Genomic DNA, 6283 nt, shown 5'->3' with positions numbered 1-6283 from the left:
CCCTCCCCTTACACGGTGCATTTCATCCTCATCACACGCCTATGAGCTGGTGCCCTTTGCTCCACTTGGCAAGTTAAGGCACTGTTCGTCTGCCCTCACCCGGCTGTGTCACAGTACCAGCGAGTGAGGACTAGTTGGTGTAATATCCCTAGTGGCGTGTGAGTCCCTGACGTCAGCAAACGATGTCATTGGAGGCTCCTAAAATTTCCTCTTCGCACAGAAGCGGCAAACAAACATCTTCATGCTAGTGTCATTTCCACCGAGTCCCTCAACGGCGACTAGTGTGACAGGGTGTGTCCATGCTTCCAGAAACATTCTGTGTACAGAAATACGCGTGCACATCCACCCTCTCCACGTCCTTTTAGGAAAACGCAAATCAGAGTCTGTGCACAATGTTGTGGGGCAGCCATGCCAAGAGTGGCTTCCCACCACAACCGTGCTTCCTGCTACCCCAGACCACACCCTGCGCTCCCCACCCTGGAAGAAGGGCATCCTTGGACAGACGCCGGCACTTCGTCCACGCACCTCTTCCCTCCTGTCCCCATCTCTGCCTCTATTTACTGACCCCAGAGGAAGAAGCCCCAGCCAGCCTTTTCTCCCTACTCACGAGCACGACCCACCCAGGAAATCGCCAAGTTCTGGGACACACCGATTTCTGCGCCCAGGCACCCCTTTCCGAGCCCACCTCCAGTGTCTCCGGGCGACTCCTCGCTCCCGATTGGCCGAGGCGGAGGGAGGGGCGTGCCCTACCGACGACCTGCGCCGTGGGGCACACCCAGGTCTTTACCTACTGGGCTCCTGTTTACGGTGTCCAGGTCAAAGATTAAAGCAAGTTTTATTGCCACTGAAAATCATCGATACTTATTCTCATGAAATATCTGCAGAAACGACAGGTCAGGTGCAGGAGTGCGATTCCGTGGCATTCTGTCCAAAATGTGTTCCTCTACTGGTGCCAGACGGAACCCGGCAGCCTTTCCCGTGAATCGGTGAATAATCGAGAAGAGAAGGGGAGGGAGAAAGGAGTTTAATTAGCTGTGTTCCAACACCGGAAGTGGCCGAGACCTAACGGGCTCACAACCTCCTCCCAGGACATTATTTTCCAGCACGTATCCACCGTTAGGCTTCTTGCTTGTCTGTGATATCTAGAACATCAATCTTGTTAGTTCAGTTTCGTTCTTACCCTCATGATTTCCCCTAATTGTTCAGTGCACCTTTTTCCTTTCACGTGACATTTTTGAGCTTGTTTTTGTTCTTACTGCGCCCTTAACTTAGCCTCATGACATACTTGATAAGGGAAGCTACAACTTGCTTGCTTTAAGCTATGCTGCTTAACAAAACAATTCAAACAATTGCGAGTTATTAGTTTTTGCATTCCCCCCCCTCCGTTACATCTCTTAGGATTTCTCACCTAGGTCCGTTTGCATTCTTGTGACCATTGTCCAAAGCAGGTGGCTTAACTTTCCTCTTCTAAGCAAACAGGCTTGTTTATAACCTTATATGCTACAAGTTACAGATCACGTTTGTTACAGAAGCTACAAGCACCAGATAACCTTTAAATGATAAGGAAGAGAAGTAAAGCCACAAAAAGGGGGAGATAAAAATTGTGTTTTTAATTTCCTGTAAAATCTGAAATGTGTTTTCATCCCACTTCGAGCACAGATAATGTATATAAACAGATAGTCCTCAGAGGAAAATACTATCAAATCCTGTATAATGTTCTAGTGGTTGCTAAAGCAATTTAGGTCAGCATAGTCCTATAAAGAAATTAAACACACATATACATATATATGCATATTTGATTTTGATTTTCGAATGCTCTTGATAGGGGGAGAAAGAGAGAGAGAGAGAAAGAGAAAGAGAGAGAGAGAGAGAAAGCGCCTCCATTCCCCCCCCCCCTCCGTTACATCTCTTAGGATTTCTCACCTAGGTCCGTTTGCATTCTTGTGACCATTGTCCAAAGCAGGTGGCTTAACTTTCCTCTTCTAAGCAAACAGGCTTGTTTATAACCTTATATGCTACAAGTTACAGATCACGTTTGTTACAGAAGCTACAAGCACCAGATAACCTTTAAATGATAAGGAAGAGAAGTAAAGCCACAAAAAGGGGGAGATAAAAATTGTGTTTTTAATTTCCTGTAAAATCTGAAATGTGTTTTCATCCCACTTCGAGCACAGATAATGTATATAAACAGATAGTCCTCAGAGGAAAATACTATCAAATCCTGTATAATGTTCTAGTGGTTGCTAAAGCAATTTAGGTCAGCATAGTCCTATAAAGAAATTAAACACACATATACATATATATGCATAATTGATTTTGATTTTCGAATGCTCTTGATAGGGGGAGAAAGAGAGAGAGAGAGAAAGAGAAAGAGAGAGAGAGAGAGAAAGCGCCTCCCATGAGGCACAGCCACATTACAATCCCTTCCCTATTTCTTCCTTCATTCAGGATTTTGGGCACACTGCCATGCATACCCAGCCTGTTTCTCAAGTCCCCAGGTCTGGGCTTGAAACATGGAATCCAGCCGCCTTAACAACCGTGCCACAGGCTGGCCTAAGAACCTGCTTTTGCTTTTCTTTCTTTCTTTTTCTATTTACTTGTTGTAATTTTTAAGTCACCAGGTTCAGATCTCAAATCACCATCCATCATGTGGGAATCTCGCACCCTAATCACCATGCCACCTGCTGGCCCAAGAACCTATTTTTTTTCTATCAAATAATTCTCACCATTAGAAAATTCAGGTCTGAAGCCCCATCTTTGTTTCTCTCTCTCTCTCTCTTTCTCTCTTTCTTTTTCTTTCTTTCTTTCTTTCTTTCTTTCTTTCTTTCTTTCTTTCTTTCTCTCTCTCTCTCTCTCTCTCTTTTTCTTTCTTTCTTTCTTTCTTCCTTTCTTTCTTCTTTCTTTCTTTCTTTTCTTCTTCTTCTTCTTCTTCTTTTTTTTTTTTTTAAGGTTTTTGCCATAGTGTGTTCTCCCCAGGGAGAGGCAGAGAAAGACAGTGAGAGGGGAAGTGAGAAAGTGAGGGGATGGCCATGATGCAATCTCTTCTCCTCCATCCTCCTCCTGGGATTAGGGGCACGCATACACATTCACCTGGCATGATTTTCAAGTCACCTGGTCTGAGACTCAGACTGTGGTCGGCCACATGGGAGTCCAACACCTTAGCCACCACGCAACCAGCTGCCCCCACCTGAAGCCCCATTTTTAAGTGTTGTCACCACTGATATTATTCCAGGCACCGCGCTCAACCCTGATCATAAATTTGAAAATGTTAATCATATCACATTGATTTTTTTTTTCAACATCAAAAATGTGGCCTTAATTCACTCTAACTTCTATGATTTGGCCTACATGCCTGGCACCACGTGCCATATGAACAATAGGTACTTCACTGATATTTATTAGTGATTTCAAAGCAGGACTTCTTTAGCTATTGGTATCGATTTTAACCTGCTTTGAAATTTTACTTTTTAATTAAAAAATAAAATGTGGAAATATATTAATGGCATAGATTATGTTTTGATATATGTATAGATCATGAAATGATTAAGACAGTCACCATCTCATGTAATTATTTATTTTTGTCTTGTTTAACCTGCCTTTTAAGTCAAATTTTAGATTCAATTGATCCTCATTAGACTTTTCTACAATTCTCTTAAGATTTCCTATTCCTCTGTCAGAAATACACGTATCCTAAATTCTGGCTTCGAATAATGCTTACTAGCTAAGTCTTTTTTAGATGCTCACTCAAAATTTCCCTTTGAATGAACAGACAGAGAATGTAAGTCAACAGTTATTTTGGTACACCAAATTATATTTGATTTAGGTACTTTTTCTAGAAAAGTTTTTTCTAGAAAGAAATTTAAGGATTGTGAGCAATGACCTATTCCACAGTTTCTATTAATCTATTTTATAAATGTTCATGTCTTTCAAAGAGTCATATACCGCAAATATTGGGTTGTCAGGAAAGTCATGATGCATCTTTGCATAGAAAAATATGCCATGACTTTCCTGACAACCTAAAAGAATTCAGTTATAACAAAACATCATAAACCTAAGTAGCAAAGGACTCATTAGAGGTTTTCTTTTCTTTTTAAAAATATTTATTTAATCCCATTTGTTATTATTATTATTTTTTAATTTGACCAGAAAGAGATAGAGAGAGAGAGAGAGAGAGAGAGCAAGCCGCTAGGTCTGGGACGTGAACCGTGTTCGAGAGAGAGAGAGAGAGAGAGAGAGCAAGTCGCTAGGTCTGGGACGTGAACCGTGTTCAGCCATGTGGAATCCAGGACCTTTAACCACCACGCCACCTGCTGGCCCATCATTAGAGGTTTTAAGGACCCATGAAATTTTGAACTTGTTATCCAGCACCTCTCCCTCTCATTATTGGTTTCTTTTCTCCTTTAGGTCTTGTGATCTCAAACCCAGGCATTTAAAAACCCACTTGTTTTTGAAGGTATAAAATTTTTATTTTGGTTTCACTGGCTAATTTTAGAGTAGAAGAACAAATTTGCTACAATTTCTGAAAATAATTTGTCTTTGAATAGATACCAAACATATGAAGTTGCAGACACAAATAAAAATTTCTCCGGAAATTTGAAGAAATTATGAGAACTATTTGATGCGAAGTTGTGCACTATTATTGCTCATGATTTAAGTGAATTGCCCATGGCCACCCATTAATAATAAGAAAAATTGCAGCTTTACTTTATGTTCAGTACTCACTCATTTACTCATTCATCAGTAAATATTTACTAAAGTCCTCTAGTATGGAACACTGTGGTAGGCACTGTGGGAAAGTAAAAAACTTCACTAAGACAAGTCTTATGTTTCTTAGAAATCCCTTGTCCTGGGACCAGCAGTTAGTGTAATAGCTATGTCACTGGACTCCCATGTAGCCGACCACGGTTCAAGTCTCAGATCCAATGGCTTAAACTCATGGGATTGCGGCATGGCCATCCCCCCTGGGAGGGGGTGATTTCTCGCTTTCTGTCTCTCTGTCTCTCTCTCTGTCTTTCTGGTGAGCGCACACGCCCTATAGCAAAAACCTCTCAAAAAAAAAAAAAAAAAAAGATAAGAAAAAAGAAAGAAAAGAAAAAGAAAAGGAATCCTGGGTGTTCTGATATATAATTGAAATAGAGCAGGGAAAAACCAATATTTGAAGAATAAGGAAATACTCAGCTATGGATGAGATGGCAAGCGATTTCACAAACAAAAGTAGGAATAAAGGATAGTGGGATAGAGGACATGAATAAAGAACCCAAATGAGAAGATACATGCTCTGGGACCAGCAGATGGTGTAATGGCTATATTGCTGGACTCCCACATAATTGAACATGGTTTGAGTCCTGGACCCAGCCGCTTAAAACTCATGCCAGGTGCATGTGTGTGCGTGCCCAAGATCCTGAGAGAAGAATGGAGGAGAAGGGATTGTGGTGTGGCCATCCCCTTGGGGGTGACTTCTTGCTCTCTCTCTCTGTCTCTCTGGCAAGTGCATGTGGCCTATGGCAAAAATCTCTCAAGAAAAAAAGAAAAAGATACAGGCTCATACACCAAGCTGCATGGGAGCTCCCTCATCTGGCTCTGTTTCAGTCCTGAATGATAAGAAGACTTCACCCTCTTTCAGAAAACTCACTTTCCTGAGTTTTTGTCTGTACAAAGCTTCTAGGATTCAAAAGGTCTAGGTTCTTTCTTGAATTTCATATTTCTAAGTAGTCTCTGGATGATGAATAATCTAATGAATGATGTTGGAAAAACCATTTGGCCATTTGGGAAGAAAATAAAGCTGGATCATTCCCACATTAATTAAATCAAAATTAATTTCTAATGGTTCAAAGATGTAAACATCAAAAAAAGCAATAAAGAAAAAAATCTTTAGTAAGTTTGACCACATAAAAAGTTTGAAATTTCTACATAGGGAAGGAAAAAGACAACTTAAAGATAAAATTTAAGAGACAGATACCAAATAACCAAAATAACTTAATACCCATTATGTAAGGAGTGACAAAATAAACTATGGGTACCATTTTAGAAGACTATTCAACTGTGGGAAGCTGCACACCAGCAAGTCTGCCGAGGTTTCTCAGAGGGCAAACAATTACCATGATTGGTTCCCTTCCAAAAACCTGACCTTCGAAACCTTGCTCTGATTGGCCACTAGAATCCCTCAAATTTGCATATCCGGCACCTCATGATTGGTCCAAAAGCAACCAATCATAACCCCCGATTAACAACCAATCACGACCCACCGTTTACAACCCACCAGAGTGTATATAACCACGATGCC

The 6283-nt window shown here is 41.1% G+C and overlaps 1 long non-coding RNA gene across 1 annotated transcript; it reads right to left on the bottom strand.

Annotated features, from left to right (window-relative positions):
* Nucleotides 1–405: 405 nt before the first annotated feature.
* On the bottom strand, nucleotides 406–1756 carry LOC114008191 (uncharacterized). Its single transcript, XR_003549749.1, has 2 exons — nucleotides 1409–1756; nucleotides 406–971 (listed from the first exon to the last, which is right to left on the bottom strand). It is a non-coding gene; the product is annotated as an uncharacterized LOC114008191 (long non-coding RNA).
* Between the last annotated feature and the right edge of the window lie 4527 nt (nucleotides 1757–6283).

This window comes from Tupaia chinensis, unplaced genomic scaffold (genome assembly GCF_000334495.1).
Source record: "Tupaia chinensis unplaced genomic scaffold, TupChi_1.0 Scaffold000039_1, whole genome shotgun sequence".
Classification (NCBI taxonomy): domain Eukaryota; kingdom Metazoa; phylum Chordata; class Mammalia; order Scandentia; family Tupaiidae; genus Tupaia; species Tupaia belangeri.
The sequence above is the reverse complement of the archived record's forward strand: the minus strand, read 5'-3'. Positions and strand labels throughout refer to the sequence as shown.